This window comes from Bacillus rossius, chromosome 1 (genome assembly GCF_032445375.1).
Source record: "Bacillus rossius redtenbacheri isolate Brsri chromosome 1, Brsri_v3, whole genome shotgun sequence".
NCBI classification, from domain to species: Eukaryota; Metazoa; Arthropoda; class Insecta; order Phasmatodea; family Bacillidae; genus Bacillus; species Bacillus rossius.
The window spans coordinates 333,493,624-333,508,308 of record NC_086330.1 but is presented as its reverse complement, the minus strand read 5'-3'; the positions used below and the strand labels follow the sequence as shown (position 1 = coordinate 333,508,308).

The following is a 14,685-nucleotide window of genomic DNA, read 5'->3' as shown; positions in this document are numbered from 1 at the left end:
AGCGATATATGCAAATTTACGGAAGATATCGTGTCCATAAAAATGTGATATTCTTAAATGCTTTGGGTAAATAGACATTACTTCTATAACTTGAGTAATTTTCAAATCATATGGATTCTTCGCAAAAAAAATTCTGTACTTTTAGAAAATATTCCTTTGGAAACGAGTTTCCATGAAATAGTATTCTATATTACAAGAAATATATTGTAACTATGTACAACACATTCTTATGGCTATTCGTGCACATATGAGATGTATTTTTTGAGATATTACTAAGTATATCTTACGAAAAGTGACGCCAAATTTCATATTTTAATTGGTGTTTCATTCAAAATTATGGTATATTCATTCAAAATTTTGGTATTATTGCTTTTCATCAGCTCATAATCTGGTAATATGCCTGAGCTATATTTTAAAATAAGTTATATTCAATTGTGAACTTTCAATATTATTTTAGTATAACAATAACTTATTTATTTAACCGGTTAGGTACAGTTAAACCGGGTCAACAATGAACAATTTGACTTTATTATTTTTTGTTATGCTTATTAATGTGCGCAGTTAACACTGTAAAGACATTCAAGGTATTGTTTACAAATAATTAACTTTAACATTTAAAGTCCTGGGAAATCACAAAGCATAAATGCCCAGGTAATATTCGCACCCAGTATTTCTGCGAAAACCATTTTGTAGTGATACGATTGTTTTCATGTAAATGTACAAATTTACAAATATAGGTAATTTTAAAAGATAATTTTGGTTCCATTAAAAAAAAAAACATTTTTAGTGTCCTGAGCTCTGCTTACCGTATGTGTGCCTGCTGGTAAAGGACTCTGGCCTTGTCACCGACACACGAGAAAACCACAATGAGTCTAGCCTGAAGCGTGAAAAAAAAGTCACGTAATATTTGTGACTATATCGATAACTAGAGACCTGCAAAATTCGTATTATTTTCTGATATCAGGACGAACTGCTGACACAAATAATTTAGTGTCGTTTGTCCATTTGTTGCTGTCACATTTTACCATCCTTCCGGAGTACATGTGCTCGGGCCATTAAAATTTTGTAATGTTGGTGTTGGTTTCTTTTATTTCTGAGCGTGCCAAAACTACCTATGGTACAATGACACCGCAGCTTTAGAGTATGATGGTACCTCCCTCCAAATAATCACGCGAAAATCGTATTTTTTTTAATTTTGTGTGTAAAATGATGTGCTGAGCAGTTGAAACTGTGACATAACTTCACAACTTGTTGAATTGAAGCCTAGCCTTAAAGAAAACACAGCTTTTCACAGATTTATGCTCGAGCATCTTGTTCGTGAGGAAACATTAAACCTTGTGGATTTATGACAATCAATTTAATTTATAAAATATTTCATTTCAGTTTAAATTAAATTAATTTTTATTGCACCTACGTGTTGTCGATGACGTGAATTCCAATTTACAACGCTACACAAACAAAACGTTTGTGTAGGCTTTGAAACTGGGAACATTATTGAGACACAGGTGAACATTCAGGTGCTATGGTGAGAAAGATTTACATCGATGTTTACAGGCGCAATCTCTTTTAAGCCTTTCCGAATACCGTAATACTGGCTTCATGGCTTGCATTAATAAACCTAAAAAATACATTAGTACATCAAAAATGTACGCGATATCAAAGATGCAACTACGTTAACTTCAGTGAAGTTTATATAAGTTTAGTTTATTTTCCGCAAGAGATCGTAAAAACTTCATTCATGCTAGTATACATCTGAAATTCCATTCCTTTCCTATAATCTACCCCACTTCCATTTAGTACGTAATAAATTGTAGAATGAATCTTGATACTCGATATCTGTTTTACCAAAATATTTGTCTGGGATATATTATGGGTTTTTTTTTTTTTAACGTTCCAACGAGATATAAATTTTATTACTGAAAGTAGTTTGTTACTGGGTTTCCAAGGCTTGTTTTTTCGATGCATTTTACGCGAATGCAGCACACGATCTGTCACCCAGAGCCAGCCAATAAAACAGCCGGTTACCATGGCGACGCTGTGCTTTGCAGCGCCTTGCTGCGTGCGTGGACATGAGAGACTGCGAACGGGAACACGGGCCTTGTGTTAGTTTGAGCCCAAGGGAATATATATTTCTACAAGAGGGGAAATATTTACACCACTAGTTAATGAAAACAATTTTAAATGCCTGTTCACAAATTAGTCACTCTTTCATAAATACACTATTTATTCTCCCAATTGGAGCTCGGATAAACAGTGGCTCTCTCTACTATCCGTCTATTACCACGCGCCTCGGTCCCAGCACACTGATTTGCACTACTCTCTCGTCCGTCGCGTCATGACACCGTCCCAGATGCTCCGATACTCGCACACGAAGTCCGTCGCTCGTCGCCCGCCATCGCTCGCCAAGGAGTCACTCAACCTCTTCCCTACCCTCCCTATCTCGCAGGTCGATCCCTCTTTTATACCTGACGGTTCGTCCCTTGAAAATACCCTTTAAGTGTCGCGTCATCAAAGGTCCCCTGACTCAACACTCGAAGCTGCGAGAACAGTGGAGTCCTAGTTACGCCAAATTCCGTCACCAGGGCTCTAAGAACGTGTTGAACTCGAGAGAGAGACAGAGAGCCACCATTGCTAATCACTTCTACATGTTTCAGTAGGGTGCTAACTCCGTTCGTGAGAAGGTGGGGACTTCCATGGACCCCCGCTGCCCAGCGTGCCGTAATAACTGGCCTACCACGTCTCTATCATCTTCGTAACAACATTTTCAAAATGTCTATTGTTGAATTTTACAAGAAACAAGTTCGAAATGAAGCGGCAACTAAACATCAAACTTGTGTTGTAGATAATTAATTAAAAAAATGTTTTTATAGCTTTCCTACCAAGAAAATTACTAAGAAATTCTGAACATTTTGTAGCATTATTATATAAACTTTTTTTTCATACTGTTCCTTTCAAATTCCAACCGAATATAATTTCCAATTGTCCTTGAAAAAAGAAAGAAGTTATTTTTATAACACATCAACAATAATTTTGAACTTCTATTTTCAGATAAAACATTGTAACTTATATCAAAATAAATTACTACATGAATTTGAAACGAAGTTGGTGTAAAACATACTGGGATATTTATGAACAAATTTTGTGCCTTGTCCAAGTACAGTACATACTAAATATACTAAATATATGTGTGCCCTGGTATAACGTTAATCTTTTCAAATGTTGACTAAATTTAAAAAAAAAGCAGGTTTTTGACAGGAAAACTTGTCGTGAAACGTTATCTAGAGACGATGTTTGCTAATCGATACAAACGCATGAGCACCGCGTAGGTAACCATAAATATTTGGCTAAGATAAACATTTGAATATATCGCATTGTAAGCCTCTGTGCTTACTTGGGTACTAATAAACTTTGTTTAAAAAGGAAAAAAAATATATTTATCGTCTTGATTTTATGCTTTCTTCTTTAACTAAAAGTTCTTTTGTAACTGAAATATAATCATATTGCTACTGCGTAGGAGCTTGTTTGTCCTAATACAAAACATATTATTAAGTTTGAACGGCAATTGTAACTGCATTTTTTTAATTTTTCCCAAAATATGTTTAGCAATATTTATGATCTAAAAAAATAAATATTGTTTTTGAAAATTTTTTGCCAATCCATCTACAATATACGTGACTTAATATAATAAATAATGTATTTGTTTAGTTGAAACCATTTAACAAGACGTAATTACCGCAGTTTCAAACAAAATAAAAAAGGTATTTTTGAATATACTTTATATTTTATTTGTTTTATTTATTATTGCCTTATACATATAATGACTTTAATAAAACATTATTTGAAAAAAATATTTCCTTTTAATCAGTTTATTACCAAAATTTGCATTAACTTGGATTTAGGCCTTTTGAATGATACAACAGAAAACATTAAAACTGCATGTATATTTCCTTTCTAACGAAGTTATATTAGTATTTAGAATTCAAATACACTTATATGTATTCTCCTTTTTGAAATAAAAGTTAATTTAAGTTCTTATTGCCAGGTATCAATGAATTATCGTTGCGATTTAGACACTGGGAAAAAAAAATAACAGGTAGCACGGTAGAGTGCATGCGATCGCGCTCTGAAACGCAAAATGGAACCCAACCCGCGGCTTGCGGTTGGATGTACCGCCTGAATAGAAATAAAAAAAGAGAATCTCTGCTTATAACAACCCGTTTCTCCTCTCCCTCCATCGGAATTCCCACCGACGATCCGAAGGTCTCCTATCGCACACAGGCCTCCACGCACCGCCGTAACTAACATTCACGAGTTTCCGTGGGAAAAAAAATCTGTACTCTTACAAAAGATTCCTTTGAAACTAGTTGCCAATAAATAGTTTGTAACCCTAAAAAAAAAATATATATTGTAAATTTGTATATCACATGGCTATGGTTATTTTTTCATATATGAAATACGTTTTTCGAAATAGTACTAAGTATTTATTACGAAAATTGGTGCATAATTTTATTTTTTAATTTAATGTTTCATTCGAGCATTTTTTAAAACATGGAATAGGTAACACAAGCACATAATGAGAAAACATTTAGTCCCTAGGATTATAGAACTGATTTTAGCTATATGTGAGGCGCTGAATATAAACATGATTTATTTTATCAGCTATACGTTTTGAGATAAATGTGAAAAAGTAAGTAAAACCTCCTGCATGACTCAAGCCACTGAAATAAATATAAATAACCTTAGCAAGTGGACTCATCCTGATTTAGTCTCTGCAAGACTTCACTCAGAGGAAGTACCGATTCCAGAATTTCACCAGCTTCCATAGATTTCTGAGGACGAGTGTTGTCTTTATAACCACCCTTCTGATACTAATGAAGGTGACAGTAATTATTAAGGTATGCCAACAATTCCTCAACGTTTCAACCAGGATGAGTTAAATTATCTCGTCAGAGATCTTAAACTGTCCAAGGAAGCTTCTGAATTACTGGCTTCCTGGTTGAAGGAAAACAAATTACTGAAACAAGGAATCAAAATTACTGCTACCAATCTTCTCTCAAGAAGAAACTTTATTTTGACACAATAAAAAAAAAACAAGAGTCTTCCTGAATATTTTCCAGATGATTGTCGCCTATTTATTGATAGCTAAAAGCGAAGCTTGAAATGTGATCTTCTACACAATGGGAAAAAATATTGATCAATACCAATTGCTCACTCAACGACAGTGAAAGAAACATATAGCACCATAGCTTTAGTCTTGGAGAAGATAAGGTATTTTTAACATCAATGGGGGATTTGTGTGGACTTAAAAATGGTAAACTTTCTTCTCGGACAGTAAAGTGACCACACCAAATATCCTTGTTTCTTGTGCCTCTGGGATAGCAGAGACAAAACACACCACTGGGTTAGACATTAGTGGTCTAAGAGAGAAGACATGGTCGTTGGAGAAAAAAAAACTTTATTAACGAACCCTTAGCTGAAAGAGAGAAAATCATTTTTCCTCCACTGCATAATCAAGCTGGGTCTTATGAAGGAGTTTGTAAAGGCTCTTGATAAACACGGATCATGCTTTGCATTTATAAGGGAAAAATTCCTCACTTGAGTTAGAAAAAAATTAAAGCAGGAATATTTAACTTGCCAGAAATAAGAAAATTCATTAAGGACCAATATTTCGTAAATTCCATGAATGAGGCTGAGCAAAACTCCTGGACATCATTTGTTACAGTTGTCGGAAATTTTTAGGGACAACGCAAAGCAGAAAACCATGTTGAACTGTTAAACGATATGCTTAAAAATTTCAAATCCATTGGGTGCAGCATGAGTATTAAAGTGCACTATATAGATAGCCACCTCGACCGTTTTCCTGAAAATTTAGGGGACAGTAGTGAGGAGCAAGGGTGAAAGCTTTCATCAAGAAGTTAAAATTATAGAGGACCGCTATCAAGGAAGATGGGGTACGTACATGATGGCATTTTATTGTTGAAGTTTAAAAAGGGATGGTTCTAAGATATATTCAAGAATTTCACGATAAAAAAAAGCTTCCGAAGTGTTGAATAACTAGTTGATTCCATCGTTGACTTGGTACTGTCTTGGTATATATAATAATGTAAGTATATACTAATATTATCTCTCTAATAAAATTATATTTGTGTGATATAATGATATTTCTAAATAAAATAATATTTGTGTAATTTGATAATAAGAATATCACATTTAATTTTTAGATTTGATTCATGGGTTTAACCTAAAATAACGCAAAACGTACATTTCACTAAAACGTTTTAGTTTAGAAGTTGGACCTCCTAGGCAAAAACGAATGCCATATTTGAATTCCGGGCTCCAAATTCATATGAAATCACCTCTAAATACCTTTAAACCGAAACTATTGTTGGCCTGTGTAATCGAATATTAAACAATTTTACTTTATTTTGTTATAAAATGCTTATAAATGCGCGCATTTAATGCTGGAAAGCTATTCAGGAAACAATTTTCATTTATCTTTATCTATTGGAGGTACTGGGACAACACCAAGCATAAATTCCCGGGTAAGAATCTGAACCTAGTATTACAGCGAATACTATTTTTGTAGTTATATAGTTGCTATCATGTAAATGTACAAATTAAGAAATATCTGTATGTTTACATGAAAACTTCTAGTCTATTTACAAAAAATGCACATTTTGCTGTGTAGAAATTTACAGCTGTAGAATGATATAAAATCACAGGGAAACGGAAGTGATTAGATAACGTATTTGGCGTCGGTAACGTATGTAACGCATATTGTTCAATGGCGCTGGGTTACATATGGCCGCAACAGTGCGTACTTTCTCATTTCGTAATTCGCAACTCTAAACTCTCAACTCTGAGGTTGCATTGTAATTGTTACGATTCGCATGGACATATCCTAAATTGCTATGCTCCGCCATACTTTAGGTATAATGAACCCGTTGATTCATTCTTTGGTTTCCATTGAAGGCATGGACAGACAATGGTAAATAAAGGTCTATTTTCAACGGGTGATTACGCGTATTTTAAATGCTAGAGAAACCTAAAAATTTCCCATCCCTCTTATCCGCGGAGTTTCGTTCCTAACGCGCATGACGGCCGCGCACATTTTTTTTTTCCCCACCCCATCTCGTGAATCACTCCCGAAAGCAAACACTAGACAGCCGGGGTAATAACAACCTCGCCCAAACTCCACCGACAGAAATTCCCCGCGCGGGCTGTCCGGGCTGTGTTAGTTCGGGTTACACAGTTACATTGTTTATTGTCACCCGGCGGAGCGGGTTTTCGCCCCGAGGTCACAAAACAACCCCGCTTCACCCTTCTCTCCCGCTTACCCCCCCGCAACAGAACATACAATCCTGAACCCACGGGCCCTTCAACGAGCGTCATAATTATTAACAACAGTTACTCGCGGTCGGAAAACGGGGCGTGGAGCACGGCGGACAGCGCCGCCGGCTATTGTAGGCACACACGGGCGGTGAAGTTGGGTTTGGTGTGGTCGAGGGTTCGTTAGAGCCGGGGGCTGTGGGGTGTGGGGGTACTCCACATGATTACGTCCTTGTAAGCCTTCGGCAGGGGATGGGTCAGGAGCGGAGCCGGGTGTGTATCAGCGGGGAAACAAAACACACTCTCTCTCTCCCGTGGACGGACACCACCGGCGCCCGCGGAGGAATCGCCGCGCGCCAAGAAGACAAGCAGAGCAGCGGGGCCGTGGCACTCAATATGCTAATGTCGCTAATGACTTAATCATTCTCGCAAGGGGAAAGGCCTGGATCATCGTGTCGAGGGATGATGGCGTTCGTAATACCACCCCCCCCCCCCTCCGGCCACGTCTCCTCGAGGATGTTGGGAATATGCGGGGAGGAACACGGGGTTGGGAATTGTTGAAGTCACTTCTTAACCTCGCCAGCGCCATGTTGCACCGCCCAAAATATTGCGGAAGTACTGCTTGATAAGCTGTATTATTTTTATTATAAGAACCTCCGTCGTTGAAAACAGTCACTTTCATTTTTTTTAAGTCTCATTTAAAACTGTTTCCACAGTGAAAACACTACACTTCAGCAAATGTCTCGGGCGTGTTACAACAATTAGCCGTAAAAGAATAAAAAAAAAATTGAGCTAGTCTTTCAGTTCTCGACATTGATGGGTGAACATCTAACTCCTGTAACGAGTAGATTCTTGTGTTCCCATTTTGCAAATAAACTTATTGTAATAATACGAAACTCTGTCACGAAAATGAAAGTAGAATTCTTTAAAATCAATAAAATATTCGCTAAGAAACTGGATGAACTGTCACGTTTCTTGTACTTTGGAAAGTGTTTTTTTTTTTGTGCTTTATGGAAATTACTGAGTTTAACGACGGTAATTCTAGTTAGCACCTACTTATCTTCATAGAGCTTGGTTAAGCCTTATTTACACATTTCTTTGGGCGATATAATAGACAGTGCTACCGAGCATTACTGATTTTCAGTACTTATTACTGATGCAGATGTAATTACGTAATATTATTTAGGGTTACGAAACATTAAAAAATCAATTATATGTTGGTTTCGTATGCATAGCAAAATATATTTTTTTTTATAAAATCTCGTTTGATTTTATTCAATTCAGCTTATTGGGTGTGCCACAAAAACCAAATTTACCCCCCAGGACAGTCAAGAAACAAAGCATGCAAGCGTTGCAGTATAAAAAATATATATCGTGGTGATTATTTTAGTATTAAATTTATTTTAGACCTAAACATTTTTAAAACTATTTAATGGATGGTTTAATTAATTAATATATAAATTTGTCAATTATTTTGTAAAATCTAGTAATCGGTGCAGCATTTTTTCGCGTTTTCTTTACGTGTGTTTTATTGCATTCATATATTTAATTAATAATGGGCGTGCTTGGAAGTTAGCAGAACTGAATATAGGTAGAAATTTATTTGAGCTACGTCACAGCCAAGGTGTGCGCATGGATGAGGGGTGATATACCCCATCCCCGAAATCCTAAACAATCTAACATTCCTACCTATATAATATATATAAAGCAAACACAGTTCTGCTGTCATAGTGAATTTATAACAAGTAATCGATATTTGAGTATAGTTATGTAATAATTTTAATATAGCCACAAACCAAAATGTAAATAATTATTTTTATTGCAGTGTAAAATTCAAGTTTCTCCTGATATTAAAATAAATAATTTTACTGCGCAAGACTCAAACCTATGTTATTGATTTTCTCATTGTAAAAATTTTTGCAAACAAATTTGCTCAAATTAAAATATTTTAATTCCTAAAATTATGTGTATTTGGTAAGTGCTCAGGAAAAAGGTTCGCAAATAATTATTTTGCAATTTGAAATTATAATTTTTTTCCGAGAAGACCTTCGGCTTTATTTGGAGAATATTTTTTTCCCTTCGGTATTAAATTTAACTATATTTGGTAGATTACTTGATTGTAAATTGCATCCACCTTTTCCCCGAAAAAAAAAAAATTCTGCGTACGCCTTTGGTCACAACATGCCATCTTCCGACAGTTGCTAACGCCATGACGACTGTTTGATTTGTAAATAGCCTACTGTTCACTGGGATGAAAACCACAACCAATACCCGAACAGTTCCGAGGTTTACCGAAGTAAAATGTTAGGTTAGGTTCGGTTCGGCCAGTGTAATAAATAATAGATCCTGACTTTTTTCCGCAAAGTTAGGTTAGGTTATCGTGACTTAAAAAAAAAACAGTTGTTTATGTATAGGTTAGCGTTATTTAAAATACTCTATGAACGTAAAATATATCAATCATTGCGATATGTTTTTTTTTTCCTCGAGCAATCTGGCAACACCTCGGCTCTCATCCCTGTGAACTGTAGGCTTCACGTCTCTCGGCGCGGGTGCCACAGGTGTGTCGACGCGCAGGGATGTAACGGTTGTAGTTCCGACACACGCCGCCAGGTTGCAGCCTGCGGCCCGGGCGTTACTCGTGGCGGGCGGCATTACGGCCGTCGCCCGCGGATGTGAGGGGGGGGGGGGGGTGGTAATCCCTTCCCTCGCACACATGGCAGCCTCGAGAGGGACTGTCGATCTCCCCTACCCCCCTGCTCCCCCTCATCGTCCACCCGCCGCCATTAAGATGTGCCATCGGCAATCAGCGTAATTGGACTGACAGCAATTAACCACCTGCTAGCCCTCCTCCTGCCCGGACAATCCCTCGCGCTTGAGTGGGCTTGGTTACACTGGCCGGGATTACCCGCTGCTGTCGGGCGCGCGAGCTCTTCAAAGCGCACGGAACGCTAAGGGCGACAACGGCTCGCGCATCGCACGTCTCCTCGCCTCTATGCGCGCCAGTCCGTGCGACTCCATGGCACTTTAAGCGGTGTAATTATACTGTGGTGGGAAATTTAAAATGAAATCGCCTCTTCCCTTCTTGCGCTAATTAAAATTCTGTTCGCCAATATTTCCTTACCGTCAGTTGGGGTAACATTGGCCCTTTGAGGGTAACTTTGGCCCAAGACAAAAAAAATGTTAAACCATGTTACAACTCTTCAAAATATTTATTAGATGTGATGATACATATGTAACATATGTAACATATGTATCATCACATCTAATAAATATTTTGAAGAGTTGTAACATGGTTTAACATTTTTTTTGTCTTGGGCCAAAGTTACCCTCTAAGGGCCAATGTTACCCCAACTGACGGTACCTAAAAACATTAGGCCCGTTTTGCAATGACACGTAAACGGAGACGGATGTCAAGGTACAGATTTTCTACAATAGCACGCATACGGAGGCTGACCCTTACGGATTAGCACGGCAATGCTGAATACTCTTGTTTACGTTACTCCATGCGACCAATAGAAGTCCAGTATTCGGCTGTGGTGGTTAACAGCGTATAAAGACTGGAAAAATTCTTGGATTCAACTACCTCTGGGATAGCCTCTACAACTACAATCCTCTGCATTTCTCAAGAAAATTCGCATGTCTATTTGCTGCTGATTTGTGAGGCGTCTGTACTGTGTAGTCTGTGATTCGATGGTTCTTTCGTTGATGGTCTCGTATTGGCCCAGAGAATCAACATAATGGCAGACGTATTTAAGTTTCAGCCTATTGGCGCGAAATAAATCCACGATTTTTTTCCGTCCTCTAGCTTGTGCAGGATGCTCCAATTCAGCTTGGTTTGATTTAATCCACACACTTTCTAATACCGGTTCTCGAATGGTCTATAACCATATACGATGCACGATATGCACTTGGGATTCGAAGATTAAACAACTCGAGGAGTTTTAAAACTCTTTTAAAATTAATAACGAAATCAAATAAATATCATCCGAAATTAAATGCACACACTTGATGAATAATTGGGTTAATGTTGATATACGTGGGTCCGCCATCATTGTGTCACATTTCTGTTCATCAAATTCCGTTCTATTCTCACGAAATTATTCCTACCAAATGCCGTTTGGTGTTTACAAACCAAAAATTTATTAAAACAAAACTAATTGGCTGGATCGATAGAGACAACCCTGTTATTCATTTTGTTACTTTGGGTATTATAAAAAATTTAATTTTTTTTCTGAGACATAACTCTAATTAAAGGGCTGGTTATAGTCCGGGTGGGTTAGATTCTTTGAAAGGTCATACCGGTTTTTGTTTTTCACAATTGGGATACGTGGAAGAAGTTGTCATAAGAGGTGGTTTTTTTTTCAGAGTACTGCCCTTTTACCTACCAGTTTTATTCTGACTTGATGTAAGCTTTTGGACATACTTCATTGCTATGCACATGTATGTCTGTAGAAGTAAACTACAAAAAACACAAATGACAAAACACAAATTAAGCAAAAAAATTGCTGTTGTTAGGATATAAACACTACACAATACTCCACAATAGTAATATGGCCAACAAACAAAGAAAAAACAAAGAAAAAAGGACTAACAGAACGAAAAAAACCATAACTGATGACAGCACAAAAATATTGAACCCAAAAAAATTGTTGATGATTGTTGAATGTTGATGATCCACTCCTATCTAGTCATCACCGATGCGACGTTTAGACAACCCAGGTGGTGCGTGGGCTACAAGAACTCCATTGAAGTAAACGGGACATGATACAAATATACGGATAATAATTTTATCACATAAAATTTTAACTAATTTCGTTTAAAAAAAATTTCCTTCGCTAACAATGTGCACTTATCCTAATGTTGATTCCATGACTGGAAGCGTTTCTGGGTGTGGACAGACTGGACCCTTTTGTTCAGCCAAAAACTCGTGGATCAGAAACGAGGTGTGACAAGGCGCGTTGTCGTATTAAAGGAGGAAGCCATTGACCCAAATTTTTTTGTCTCGTTTTCTCAAACAAAACTTAATGTTAACACGTTGTTCAAAATCTATGATCATGATGCGCGACAAAAGCGGTAAACACGACCTCACTCTTCCGGCTCTGGAAGCCGACTGATAAGTCACATCTTGTTCAAACTTGACACTGATTATCTGAAAGGATCTGGCCATCAGGCGTTAGTAAAGTGGGATGATAAGTGTGAGGCTCGCTGGTGCTTCTAGCGCGGTATCGCCTCTAAGCTCAAGACTCTAAACTGGCGCGATGTCTTTTCGTTGTGCACAGAGAAATTATGGTATTTGAGCGAAAACCGTAACATTATATGGCGGTGTAAAGCAATCCCTTGAGTGATTCAAAAATCTATACCAAGCGTTTCTGCCGTTCTCTAAAATATATTATGAAAACACACGTTATATCTTCTGTGACCCTCATAAAAAAAGTTTAAAAAAACTGAATACATAAAGAAAATTTCTCATCCACCCTCAGCGTATTTTAAAATACGTTTAGTAAACAGAAACCATTTTTAAATCTTAAGAAGTTTTAGAATCACGTTTTTTCTTGTGAAACTCTCCACAACGTATGTATATGTGTGCCCAGATAGGCGGGGTTCTTAACAGCTTTAAATGAACTATTTAGGAAAACGTAGCAATGCCTATCATGAATCATGAATTGAGTAGCTCTAAACAAAGATATCAACAACACATAGGTAAAGAATTAGTGTAAAAATAAATTTAAAAAAATATATATTTAGTTGTACTATTCACATGTGTGTATTTTAAGGGGGAGGGTCGTTCTTTTTTTCTTTCTTCAATTATGAATATGGTAAATATTGCAAACATCAACTTCCCAGCATTGGTTTATTCTACTACCTTCTCGTTGCTAATTTTGATTTGTGTATATTCTGCTATACACTGTACTTTTACTTATTTAATAAAATAATCCTGATTTGAATGTGTTGTTTTGAACCTTCAAATAAGAATGAAAACTCAGTGAAATTGTACGCGCCTTTACAAAAAATCAAAGTTTGACATAATATCGTCAAATACTTTGAAACTAATATATATTTTCATTGAAATTAACCTAAAGCATGATAACACGTATTCCGAAAACAAAAAATAAAAACTTGACATAGTATCACGTTATCACAAGAACTTAACCCTTGTCAAAACTGAAAAAAAAATTAAAAATTTATAACGTGGACACAAATGAATTTCTGAATACGGACGTCTGCTTTAAGTACAATTACTCGTGTTATAATTCTAATGAAAATCATACAAGATTTATACTCAAAATCACTTTGTAATAGTATCGCTAGTTAGTTCTTATTACAATCAAATCAAAATAGGTATTAAAAAATATTGGTTGCAAGGGCTAGCAAATACATATCACTATAGACCTATATATTTGTTGGTACTCAGCAGAAGATAAAATGGACCTCCAGAGTGAAATTATGTTGCGCTTGGTAGTAGGACTAAGGTCAAAATAAAATATATATATATATATGCAACCATTATTAAGAAGTTAAATAGTTTAAAATGTTAAAGTACTCTCAAATGAAAATGTGCCACACTTACAATTCGTAAACTTAAACGAAGTTATTTGGAAAATATTAATTTTACAAAAAGAATATATCTTTGACTATTGTTAACGGTCCTCATGAATAAGGATTTTAAAGTTGGTAAACAAAATTGAACGCGCAGTTTAGCTGGTGTTCTGACGATCCATAGAACGAACCAACACCTCGTGTTCTGGAACCTGAGTAATCTGGGCAAGAAGTTCTGGGGCAGGGTCGCACTGCAGACACTCTCGAATATCCTGCTGGAGGCTGGAACACGGGACTCCACAACGCCTTCCATCCGCGTCGATGGGCTGGCATTCGTTCAACATCTCTTCCAGACGATGATCACAGGAACCCGGGACCTCCTTCCTCCAGTCCGAAGTCGATACTCGTTACGAAGATCCTTCTCAAACGTATGCACTCAAAAAACGTTCCACCAGACGGCGTCTCACTTCTACGTCCTAGTTTGGACCTCTTTAAAGGGATCGAACCCTTAAACAATATTGCATTGCTGATAGAACCAATTATGTCTTGACCTTGATGTAAGTTGTATTTTCGAATCAGTATCCTTTTAAGTTTGCTTCGCAGCCTACTCCAAGATGTCAAAACTATTCAAATCCGTCGTAACTGCAGACGTTTTAGTCCCAAAATAATATTCGAATCTTTACTGGTACTTTGCGTGTTAATTCTTGGAGTTAATGTCGAGCAATTTTATGTGTGACATTATTGCGCAACTAAAACTCTAAATGTCAAGATAATAAAAAATATTAGCTAACCTACTCCGATCAGGCATCTACGTGTGGA

General features: G+C 36.9%; 1 protein-coding gene across 1 annotated transcript in view; it reads right to left on the bottom strand.

Annotated features, from left to right (window-relative positions):
• LOC134530316 (acid sphingomyelinase-like phosphodiesterase 3b) overlaps window positions 1–14,685 on the bottom strand; it is a 539,986-nt gene that overhangs the window by 285,117 nt on the left and 240,184 nt on the right. The gene's annotated exons all lie outside the window — the stretch shown is intronic.